General features: G+C 36.0%; 1 pseudogene across 1 annotated transcript; it reads right to left on the bottom strand.

Annotated features, from left to right (window-relative positions):
* Nucleotides 1-2,743: 2,743 nt before the first annotated feature.
* LOC147387860 (putative sodium/metabolite cotransporter BASS1, chloroplastic) lies at nucleotides 2,744-7,377 on the bottom strand (annotated as a pseudogene). Its single transcript, XR_015171281.1, has 7 exons — nucleotides 6,815-7,377; nucleotides 5,093-5,186; nucleotides 4,976-5,009; nucleotides 4,839-4,893; nucleotides 4,058-4,141; nucleotides 3,697-3,984; nucleotides 2,744-3,099 (listed from the first exon to the last, which is right to left on the bottom strand). The product of XR_015171281.1 is annotated as a putative sodium/metabolite cotransporter BASS1, chloroplastic (transcript).
* Between the last annotated feature and the right edge of the window lie 5,051 nt (nucleotides 7,378-12,428).

Here is a 12,428-nt window from a genome sequence, read left to right as displayed (position 1 = left end):
CTTTTCGAATATACTTTTCCTAATCTCAATTAGCTTTGTTTTTGGCTTTCCTATCACCTTTTTAGAGTCTTTCAACTTATACTTAAATGCTCATTTTCATTGGTACCATCATTGGCCTTCATTGTACTTCATAAAATTCTGCTTGACTCGTGAATCCCCTCACGTTTATTCATTTTAATTTTATATGTCCTTGTGTTATCTCTCGTCATCGCAATATCCACATCTATGTTTAGTTAATTTTTGTTAGTGATAAAAAAATTTGTGTTCTTAGTTATAGGAAATGCTAGGAAAAGGTTCTATATTGAGAGTGGGAATTTGATCGAAAGTATGAAATTGAACCACTTTATGATCAGAGGGGGAAGCATCATTCTTAATAGAAGATTAATGCTACTTGGGTATCATCCCACCAATGTTCATTTTTTTTCTTTCAATCTTTTAATGGATAACAGAAACAATAAGTGGTTGTTGCTCTATAACCCTACTTGACCATTAGTTTTGTCTGACATATCATCGTTTCAAGTTTGCTTACTAGAGTTTCCTACTTCTTAACCTATGTATTGGTACCATTATCTTTAAACATGTGTTTGGAAGGTGGGGTTGTGGAGATTGGTCTTGTAGTATTGAGAATTGGTAGCAAAACCCAAAATGAACTTCCAACATTCGGCTGTCAACCATGGTTTCAAAACTCGTCTGAGACTGAGATGTATCATCTGAGTTAACTCGGTATCAAGGCTGAACGATACAAATGCACAAGTCACTTTTTTGACTGAGATTTAATACCTCACATTCAATTTTTTGATTTTTTGAACGAGACATCTCAAACATATTGGAAAACTCATCTGAGACAACTCAGTATTAGACTTGGATGAGACGAGACGCGAAACCGAGTTTTAAAACACTGTTGTCAACAAAGAGTTCTATTGGGGAGATGTTCACAAGCAACATTTACATCATATAATGCAGATGTTGGTCCCAAAAAAAAAAAAGTCTTTTCGAACCAAAGATCTGAAGCCACAAATTAGATAAATATTTCATTTATTGTCAAATCTAATACCATGACATCTTTCCCAATAGGACTTCCGCAAAGGCATTTCTACTCAAATTCTAGCTACTACCCCACCTAGATCTTGTACTTGAATAATACTCCATGGTGGCAGTGGGGGTGGCGGTCATCAAGGTTTGGATTCATGGTTTCAAAACTTGGGTTGAGACAATCCATTTAACTCTATTTATAATAATTGTTTTACATATATTTAAATGAAAATATTTTAATAAAATAAGGTATATTAGAAAGCATTTAGTCATTAAACCATGTTTTAGTTATAATAAATATTTAAATTCTAAAAAAAAAAAAATCAATTATGTTAATCAAATTCTACAAAATCCTGGTTGACTTAGTCGAGTTTTAATGACTTGGCTGAGATTTTCAAAATATCGTTTGAGACATCTTGTTTATCTCGTTAGATGATGTGAATGTTGAGAGAACCTGTATCCGTATCGTTTCTGAATGAGGCCGAGATTTAAAACCATGTTTGGGTTTCGTACCATTTCAAAATGTTTCGTTTACGACATTCTGGTTTCAACCAAGACCGGAACAAAATATTGACCATCGTGATTTTTCTCCTTGCCTAGAGGCATTTTAAACCTTAGTGGCAATGAAGATGAGAGATGTCAAATGATTAAGTGACAGAAACAATTAAAATAAAATCAATTTTTTGAACCTATTTTACTATCAGCGCACCTTTCATTATGTGAAACCCTAAAGGATCACAATATGATGTTGCTTGATTATGCCAATGCATGAATGGGCACTATAGATTCCACACTTGAAACACAATCATAAGTGAATGTTTGAGAATAAGTAAAAGTTGGGGTGCCAATAGAAGCTCGATTGGTTTTTTAAGCTTTTTCACTTATATCACTTATATCTCGAGGAAAAGCATCTATGGTTCCCATACACTTTCACTTTAGGATGGGGGTGTGCGATGTGAGGTCTAATCTTTAGGTCACTTCAGCATTATTCTATAAAATTATTATAAAAAATTCCTATGAACATTGTTATTTATTATTATTATTATTTTTTTGAGTAACAATGATGTACACAAAAGATAGGGTCTGGGTCAAGAGGGGAAGATGGGTTTAATCTAAGCTTGATAATGAAAGTTGGAGCAATGACCAGGACCATGCCTCAAGAAACAAAGGTCTTGATGTTGAATTGCTCCTTGGAAGCCATCCTCAAGGATTTATCCCAAAAATTACTTGGTATGTGTTGGGGGAGGGATGGTGCCCGAGGATTTGTCGGGGGCTTTAAGAGGCCGGGATGCCTTGGCTGTTGGACAAAATCTTTTGGGCCCCTTCTCTCACGTGGGTTTGTGTAGGTAAAGTTTGGCTTTTGATTATTGATTTTTGGGTAAATTTATGATGAATTAACTGGCTCCAACCCACTTTTGGCTTCTAGCTTTTGTGGGAATCCGAAAGCCATATGAGCACCAAGATTTTTGACTCTCAAACGTGCTTTTTATAGACAGAAAACAACACAACCTTAGATTTTTGAAGAATCAAATCTTTAATAACAATTTGAAACACACAAATTTAAACTACAATAGTACATAGTCAAACGGCAGCACTGTTTTAAGCATAAAAATTGCAACTCAGGCATCTCAGCTTGGTTATAATATATAGATAGATACCAAGGCCGTATGTGAGCTGAAATGAATCAAAATCGTGAACCATCCATACTATAAAACTGGCATTGTTGATGAAAATTCTTATTAAAAAAAATTCAAGTTAGGAAAAGGAACAACTAAATCCCTCTTAATTTCAACAACAAATGATGAAATAATCAATTATGATTTACTCCAATGCTTGGGCAATAAAATTAGAGAAGCAAGAACACAAGCATACCGATTCTAATCCTTATCGAACGTATATGAATTTGTTTCGGTGCTAATCCTGCTTATGGGTCGGTGTAGTGCATCTCCAGATTCCAGCTAGCACACTGCCGAAAATTGAGTGGCAAACACTGGAAACTGCACAAGGTACTGCCGTCAAGGGATTTCCGAAATGCTGACCAGCAAGAACCACTCCAAGCACCGAGTTCTGAAAGGTAGACGTTAAAAGTCAAGTATACTTGAAGTAAAAATGAAGAAATTCAGAGGTAAAAAATCCCCTAGGGAATTTATGATTGTGCGGAAAAATGTTATTTGCAGGTATTATATTATGCATTTCCATTGGAAACTCACATCCGGTCTTGGTGGGAAAAATATTCTCCGACCTGTTTTTTTCTCACTTATAGTGGGTATCCCCACTCTTCGGGTGAGACTAATCCCACGGTCACACGCAACACCCCCTCAGAAAGTCCTACATGGCGTCCAACTGGCTGAGTCGAAGGTCAACCGGACCCTGGAGGGCGGTCCCAAGGAATTCATTGCTTCGTGGGGTTTCGAACACTTGACCTACCCTTCCTTGGGAGCTTATCAAGGCTCGGCTTGCCACTAGGCCAACTCCTTGGGGTTATACTATATTCTCCAACTGGAAACCTCTTGGAAAATGATTTTCTCGTCAGTGGGAAATGACCAAACCACCTCCCTTTTTGCCATTTTCCCAGCTACAATCAAGCATTTTCTTACAAAATCCATTTTATCGGGAAAACATTTTCTCTAACATACACACCCTTGGATGGAATGCGTTACTTACCTGCATGCCAACCTCAATGGAGATGGTGCGCGAGGATGACACATCAAGCCCAAGCATCCTTGAAAGTATATAACCGAATAGAAAGCCAGACGCATGGAGGAGACATGTAGCAAGAACAACTTGTCGACCGGACATAAGGATCGCAGAAGCATTTTGGGCAATTGCATTACCACATAAAACAGCTACAGTTAACACGGCAATGGGTGGCATGAAAGGAGACACTACCTTAACCACACTTCGGCAATATTGGTTTAGTAGAGCACCAACCACTACAGGGAGAAGCACGACCTGTTGTGCATGGCACATGTCAAACATGAAAAAATGTAGACGGAAGGGTACCAAGGAAAAACAACCCACCAACCTGTAATGTGGAGATAAGAAGGCCAGCCGCATCTACTGTGACAAATTGCCCAGCAAGTTTGGCTGTGAGAAAAGGGGTCATCACCTGCAATAGCAAACCAAACAGTTAAAAGTGTCATTTAAACTGAGGGCTTATATTTCCACACCAATTTTTTTGTTATGGTTGACCTATTAATGAAATTATATATAAGTAGATAACATCAAATAAGGATATAGACTGTAAAAGGTGTCCTAAAAGAAAAAAAGGATAAAAAAGAAGAAGGGAGCAGCTGCGATGGACATCCGACAGCAGCCATGATTACTCTCATAACTAGTCCCTTTAGAGCTCAAAGATCTTTTTACACACATGAGTAGAATCTCAAATCGAAGAGCTTATTTGGAGACGAAGAGATGAAAACCGGATGCATTATTCATAGGAAGAATGGTTATCCGCACCCCAAACACCGCATTTAATTTCATCATTTGGAGTACTACAAAAAAATTGGTGTGGCAATGTAAGCTCTCGAAAAAGATTAATGATTTTCTGACGCCCCCATATGCCCCATGACGTGGCATGTGCTAGAACCATAGATTCTTTCCTCGGGATACACAACTGTACATCCCCATAAATATGTGGAGTTGTGTATCCCGAGGGAAAAAATCTATGGTTCTAACCCATGGCACGTCAAGGGGTGTGTGTGAGAGGGGGTGTCAGAAAATCAGGACTCCTCCAAAAACCATGGAAGAAAACCGAGCTACTTGAAAAGAAGAATATATGATAAAAGTGGTGATGGTTTCAATACCACAGCAGATAGCGTGCTTGCTGCTGTCATCAAGACCGAGAGAGCCACATTTCCTCTGAAATGCAACAAACACATTAGGATTTCTCTGGTAACATTGTAAGTAAAATGGATTATGAAACTTTTTAGAATTCACATACCAAGCTATATATGTGACAATATTACTTGCGGTTCCTGCACCATAATTAACCAGAAAACTAATAAAAGGGGGAAGAAATGGGATAAAAAACGTAAATACATTACAAACACAAACATACCTCCAGGGTAGCAACCAACTAATATCAAACCAGCTGCATAACAGGAAGGAAGCTTTAAGAGTTTGCTCACAAAGAATCCCGATAATGGCATTATCTGCGACCAGTCACGCTTTCTTTTAGATGCATATTTAGGCCAAACAAACTGAAGCCTAACATTTCTCTTTACTATCATCATTTTAATATCAACTATAGCCCCGATTCAAGGGGCCAATATTCTTAATTTCTAACCAACCAAAACAGTCGAAATTGTGGCCTGATCCAGAAGATTTATGGACTTATATTCAGCCCTACTGGATCATCCCAACCATCCAAACGATGGTTTGGATTGCCAGAAATATAAAGGCCAGAGAACTCGAGAAAAGATGCACTTATTAGGTGGTAAATCAATTGAAAAAGCTTGTTTATGACAAAAAGGTCTCCATGGGGTCCATTGATTGAGAAGTTCAGGTTTATATCAATAAGCACTATCGGGATAAAAATCTGAGTAGTCATTCATGCCTTGAGATTTACCTCGATAACGATAATTTATAACAAACAATTATTGGATCAAATTCCCGGCTTTAATGAACAACCATAATCCAATGTGCATTACAAAACTTTAAGAAGAAAAGACATGCTGAATTCTTACAGGGTTTGTCATTAGATTCATCAACTACATCCCTGGGCTTTGAGGGCCAATTTCAGTACAAAGACTGTTGTTACAAGTTAGAAAAGTCCTCCTACTCTCCCCCTTACAATGAGATCTAGTCCTTATTCATAATACATGGGAGTGGATGAAATGTCAAATCTGCATCTAAAATTTCTTGTGCATGGTCACCATGTGTCGGTAGTTCAGTTGTAATGTTGTAATCCATTAAACCGTCATATGATGTGCTAGTTGAAATAACAAAAGGTCGTTTTGAGAGGATGGAACTATGAGCTCAAAAATGTGTTCATAACACCCAATTGTCATTGACAAATGCTGAAGACGTAGACGGACAAAATGGAGACTCAAAAGCCTATATTTAAGAGAATAGGGAGCTATATCTGGCTATTTAGATGGAGATGATACCTCAGACCTGGGATCAAAAACCGCTTTCACAATTTTGTGTTTGCAAATTTGGCGTTGTAGAGGTCAGCAAGTTGGCCACACTCAACTCACTTTTGCCACCTTTTGCGCTATTGTCATTCTTAATTCTGCTTTTTCTATCATTTTATCAACTGATTTATATATTGAATTCCACTCGCCCCATGGTTGGGAACTAATGATTGGCTCTATCTACAAAGATTTGGATTTGCCCATAATGATCAAATTATATCTGTTCTTGTTTACACTTTTCCAGTTCTTCTAGATACTATTTTTAAATATTGGATTCCTATAAACGATGGTCTACCATCACGCGATTAAGTCTAGACACAAAATTGGACAAGGGCATCAAAAGAACAGTACCCAAAGTCCGAACACGCCCTAAAACAAGATTCATTCAACTTAACCAACAAAGAATATTGTTGGGCCCAAAAACACCAATCCAAGCAAATTTTTGGAGTTCCCTACTAGCATCTTATACCATTTAAGCAATTTCTAAAACAGATTTTTTAAATAGTGTTCTATAGTTCAATCTCAAAAACAAGTAATACTCATTCATCATTTTAGCCAACTAAACATCAATTTAATGTCAAGCAAAGTGTAACTAAATCTCAATTGACATAAAAAAAACAAGAGAGTAGAATGTATGGGCAAACCGAGTATTGTAGAACGAAGCCAGAGAGTAACTCCTTGGGCATAGCTAGAGCGCCTCGAAGATCGTCGAAAGTAAGGGTCATACCCATACCAAGCATAGTGAGTGTAATACCCATAATAGTCCATTTGGGTTGAATCCAATTGAAGGAATTTGGTTTAATGAGGCCAAGAAGACATCCCAATGCCACCCATATTGGAAATGCTGTAGATAACACTTCTCCCACCAATTCGATCCAACCGAGAAGACTACGGTCTTTGCCACTAGTGGTGGGAGTTGAATTGGCGGAGTGAAGTGGGAGAGATGATGATGGGTTTGAATTTGTTGAAGTTTTACAAAAGAGATTGTGTTTAGTGGGTAGTATTAGAGATGTTGATCTGAGTAGAGATGAAGAGTGAGTTGGGAAGATCAAAGTAGAATAGGGTTTGAAATTGGAGAGAAATGTTTTAGTTCTTGAATGGGTTGTGTTTGGTTTTGCTTCAAATTGAATCACACCTCTCACGTTAAACAGAGAGGACTGCATCTCTCTCTCTCTCTCTCTCTCTCTCTCTCTCTACAGTGACAGTGTTCCCACTTGGCCTTGGGGATGAGTCTGACTCCAAAGCGGGCAGCCCGTTTCAAATTTTGAAGGAACCCTTTAGATTACTAGACACGTGGTTTTTTAGAATTTATTTCACGCCCCGACATTTATCCCAAAATTTGAAATACCTCCTTAAAATGCCACGTGTAATCCAATGGAGAGGTGCTTGGGATGAGGGGGAAACGAGTTGGACACTTGACCACTTGACTTGGAACCTGTTTGGAAACACAGAAAAGTAATTTTTTTATTTTTAAAGGTTATGAAGTTTGTTTGCATTTAATTTACAAAATTACTTTTATAAAATAAAAATCCTAATATTTTAAAGATAAAAGAAAATTATTTTCTATTTTCTAAAAATTATTTTTTCTCAAAGTTACTTTCTATCCAAACGAGCCCTAATGGGATATGAAAAAGCTTTCATGATAATTCTCAGTGACCTCTACACCTTAAAATGGTAACTCTCTATCATGATTATTTTGGAGAGCTTCCATTGCCTTACCAACTTTTACTAATGGCACCCGAAGATGTATGCTAATTATATGGTGATTTACCATTTCATGAGCTGAATATGATGAAATTACAATTCGGGCTCACTGTTCATTTTAATCTTCAAAACATAAAAAGTCAGATCACAGATTTTTCAGAATGACGATATTGTTGGTTTAAAGTAACGAGATCATTGTGAACATACAAGATCGTCACATTTATAACCAATGAGATTGTCACTTTGAAAAAAGAAATCAGCAATTTCACTACTTTAAATTAGTGAGATTGTCACTTTGAAAAACATGCGATCCTACTCTTCATCTTTTGGGAATTGAAATGAACAGTGAGCCAGAATCGAAATTTCGTCAAAAGTTGATCACTTTTGAGAAAATTTTCATTTAAAATTGGGGTGATGTTAGCAAAAGTTAGTGTTGCAATAGAATCTCTCTTAAGGTATCCATAACATATAAAAAAACGTAAAAATAAAAAAAGTTCAAGTTATATATTCTACACATATAATTATATGATGGTATGAAATGTTCTTGTTATGTTCATAGATGAATTAAGGTTCACATGTACTATATGTTTTTGGATAGGTGAGGTTTACATGTAATATTGTAGGTCACCAAGCATTAAACTTTTGAATGTGTGCATTATGTTGGAAAATTTGAAAAGCGAATAAGAAATAAAGATTAGGAAATGCAAAAAGTCAATGTGAGGCACGATAAAATATCATCATCTCTAAAACGATACTTATTCCCAACACATTAAACATGATCAGTAATAGATTAACGATAAAATTGAGTCTAAGATATAACGGATCGAATCAGAGTTCTTGTGATTGATTTCTATAATCTAATCATGCTCTACCGAACGTCAAAATATCAAGAACACTTTGACAAAGAAGAACTTGATGGGAAGAAAATTACAGATTTTTTCTATTGATTTGTATGATTGAAGTGCTTGCAAATGAGAGACAACAAATTCATTTAAATAGACAAGTCTTTAAAAAAATGGTTAACAAAGGGGGGCAAGTTAAAAAACTTCTTTAAAAAAAAGGGTTAAGAAAAGATTAAAAAAAACATACCATTTTTTGAACAACCCAATTATACCAATGGTGTTAAAACTTCAAATTTTCAAACACATTAGACATATTTTTTCAATTGCTTGAAAATCTTGAGTGGTCACAATTGAATGTCACACTGAGCATTTTACTAATGTTGACAATGTATATAGAGTTTCCATCAAATAGGAGGATTATCACAACGTGGAAAAAAGCCTATATTTGATGGCCTAAGACCGTCGAATTTCATAAAATTTGATGGACCAACGTGTCAAAATTTGTATTATAATTTTTTTTTTTTGACAGACCAAAACTGTTAAATTAATGGAGGATGGGAGAAATTTGATGGCTCTAAGCCGTTGAATTGAGGATCATAAAAATTTTTAACTGCTATAAACCATCAAAATTTGCTTTCTGGGCTTTGGTGTGTTAAGTATTCTTGTTAAAATTTTCAATTTTCACATAGTGTATCATCTTTGAAAAATGTTTTTTCTTATTATCAATTTTCTCAAAAGATGTTTTGCTTTCATTATGTAGAAGTGTCAATCACTTTGAATTCCTAACTAGTGATACCACACCTACATGTTCATAAATCCTGGTTATTTTGGGTAATTATCTAAATGTTACCCTTAAGTTTGACCAAATATTCCAAAAGGGTTCCACTTCTTATAGGGCTGCAACTTGGGTGAGCTGGCTCAAGCTCAATGGGATAGCTTGGTTCAAGTTATCTAGACCATGAGTTGAGCTTGGATTACAATATCTCAACCTTTGTACCTGAGGCTATAAAATATACTATACATATTTATTTATTTTTATATCTTTTTTAAGATTTTTTTTTTTTAAAATTAATCAAAATAAAATGAAGCTTGTTCAACCAACCCAACCCATCCAAAACTACTTAACTCAGACTAATCCATACTTAACCCGAGTGTAGAATCTCAAGCTCGGGTTGAGCTTGGATTGACGACATCAAGTTGAATGCTTGGGTTGAGTTGAGTTAGGGTTGGGGGCTCTACCACTTAAGTTGAGCTAGGGTTTACCCACCAAACCGCTCAACTCAACCCAAGATAATTCATAAAAATTTCAGAGCCTTACTGATATATGAGATCATATTTAATCATCATGGGTCCTTTCGATGATTCGATCCCTCCTACTCCATCCTTTCTTTTGGAGACAACACTTAGACTACTGAACTCTTTGTGATCCCTATGATCAATCAAGATAATTTGACATAATTTTGGCTTAGATTCATAAAGATTGCATACATACCTTCGATTGCTAGTTACTTATAGACTTGAGGTCCTTAATTGTAAAATATGTTGTTTAGAACAACACATGGCAGTGTAGAATTTTTTCCTATCACATAGATGATATGATGTCATATCAGATCATGTGTTCTTTTAATCAGTGTATGGGCCTGGTTGATTATTGTCTTATTATGACCTCAACAAATAATTTTACTTATAAACACCATATATCATGTACTCGAATGTATTCTATTAGCAGACTGGGTCCCCATCCTAACAAGTTCGAAGTTTTTAATCCAAATGTCATAACCTAATACAATCACATCAGATAGGTATCATGATCTATACCCCCATTCCTCAAAATGACTTAAATTCGAAGGGATGACCTATAGTTCTAGAGTCGTGCTGGAGTTACTACGAAATTCATTGCGGTTCACACCGTGCAGATGATAAGGTACGCACAGAACCGTAGATATTTTCGGTCGTATCTTGATGAAAAACATCTATGACTCATAACAGTGTGAAATGTGGTGAATTTCGCAGTTACTTCAGCATTTTCCGTCGTTCTCTTTGGACTTTGGAAAAAAAAAAAAAAAAAGTTTAGGATTTGGTGTGTATTTGTTTAGAATGAGCCAAATTTGAACTTGTGTTCGGTTTAACATACACAAAAGAGATAATCATATTTTATTTGTACTGGAGATGCTAACTTGCTAAGTTATTTAAAGCTTAAGAGTTCTAATATCACAACATAGGTTCAAAACCTACCTCCATCGACTAATCACTAATTCGCTTGCTTATGGAAAAAAAAATAGCGTAAGAAAATCCTAATCCTACATCAACGTATGATGTGATCATACAGTACTAGATTTGAATTTATTGTTGTCAAGTGTGTGTGATTTAAATTATTTGAAAAAAAAAAAAGAACTATCAATGATACGAAGAGCATTCCTAATGTTGATCAAGGTTTGATTTATATGATTTGAATATATTTAATAAATTTCTCTCCATGTGGTGGTAGTTGCAGTGGACCGAAATTTATTCTATTTTGATGTGAAATCGCTCACATCTCCCAACCATTATTGGGAGATGCATTATAGAAAAATAATTTTTTATTTATTTTTTAATCTATTGGGTCAGGTATTAAGAAAGGAAGATATCACATAAGATACACTATGAAGCACGAAGATCAAAATAAGAGATTCCAAGATATGACTACTACAATTGCAGGGTTGATTATAAAGTTATTGATTTCTCAGTTGTTGAGATTATAATCATGGTTAAAAAAACTCGTTTTGACGTCTCATTTCGTCCATGAACAAGACTGAGTCATCACGGACAAGTTTTCCAATTCGTTTGAATCGTCTCGATCAACAATGAGATAAATGAATTATGATTTTAAATCTCATCTGATATGTTTGACTTGTCTATCCATCTCGTTGGTGGAGGATAACTAGACATGTCAGACAAGATTTAAAATCATGATTATAATTGCACCCACTAATTCATAGTTTAGCCCAACCAATTTTTTACAGACCCAATCCCAACTTTTGTATGAGATTGTAGGAATACAGGCTCTGCCATTTGGTAGGTACCACTTATAACTTTGGATCTTATTAGATGGATTAGATGATGTAGCAGTACATTTTAACGAGATGTTGATGCTGTTGTTCTAAATTACTTGAATCTCTAATAAGTTCCATCGTTTTATTTTGTTCTTAGAACGATTAGGCATCAATGAAGCGTAAGGTTTAAGTCTTAACTTAAGGATCATAACATACCCCATTGCTTCAAGGCAGACGCCCTCTTTAGCCCACTTTATGACGAGCCCCCCCAACCCTTTGACCTTTCCAAGTATAAGTACCATTTTCACCTTTTTCATAGGTCGCTCGTTGACTAATCACAGTGGCCTACTATAGTGGACCCTTCTATATCCCCGAGCCCCCCCCCCCCCCCCCCCCCCTCTTTTTTTTTTTAACCCCTTTCATATCCCATATTATAGAAAAGTCCATTTTTTTAGAACCCCTTCCATATCCCATACTTTAAAAAAGCCCTTTCTTCTTCTGTTTTTTTTCCCTCCATAATCGCCTCCCCATGATTCAAACCCTTGATGTGAGTTGGCTTTAATACCAAATGTTAAGACCCAAACCAATGCTTCAAAAATAGTTAGGCGTCAATGGAGCAGAAAGTTTAACTCTATCCCTTTAATTAATTGTTGTTGTTATTGGCAAGTTACTTATCACCA

The sequence above is a fragment of the Akebia trifoliata genome, chromosome 13 (genome assembly GCF_017979445.1).
Source record: "Akebia trifoliata isolate Shusen 1 chromosome 13, ASM1797944v1, whole genome shotgun sequence".
Classification (NCBI taxonomy): domain Eukaryota; kingdom Viridiplantae; phylum Streptophyta; class Magnoliopsida; order Ranunculales; family Lardizabalaceae; genus Akebia; species Akebia trifoliata.
Note: the sequence above shows the minus strand (reverse complement) of the source record. Positions and strands in the feature narration are given on the sequence as shown.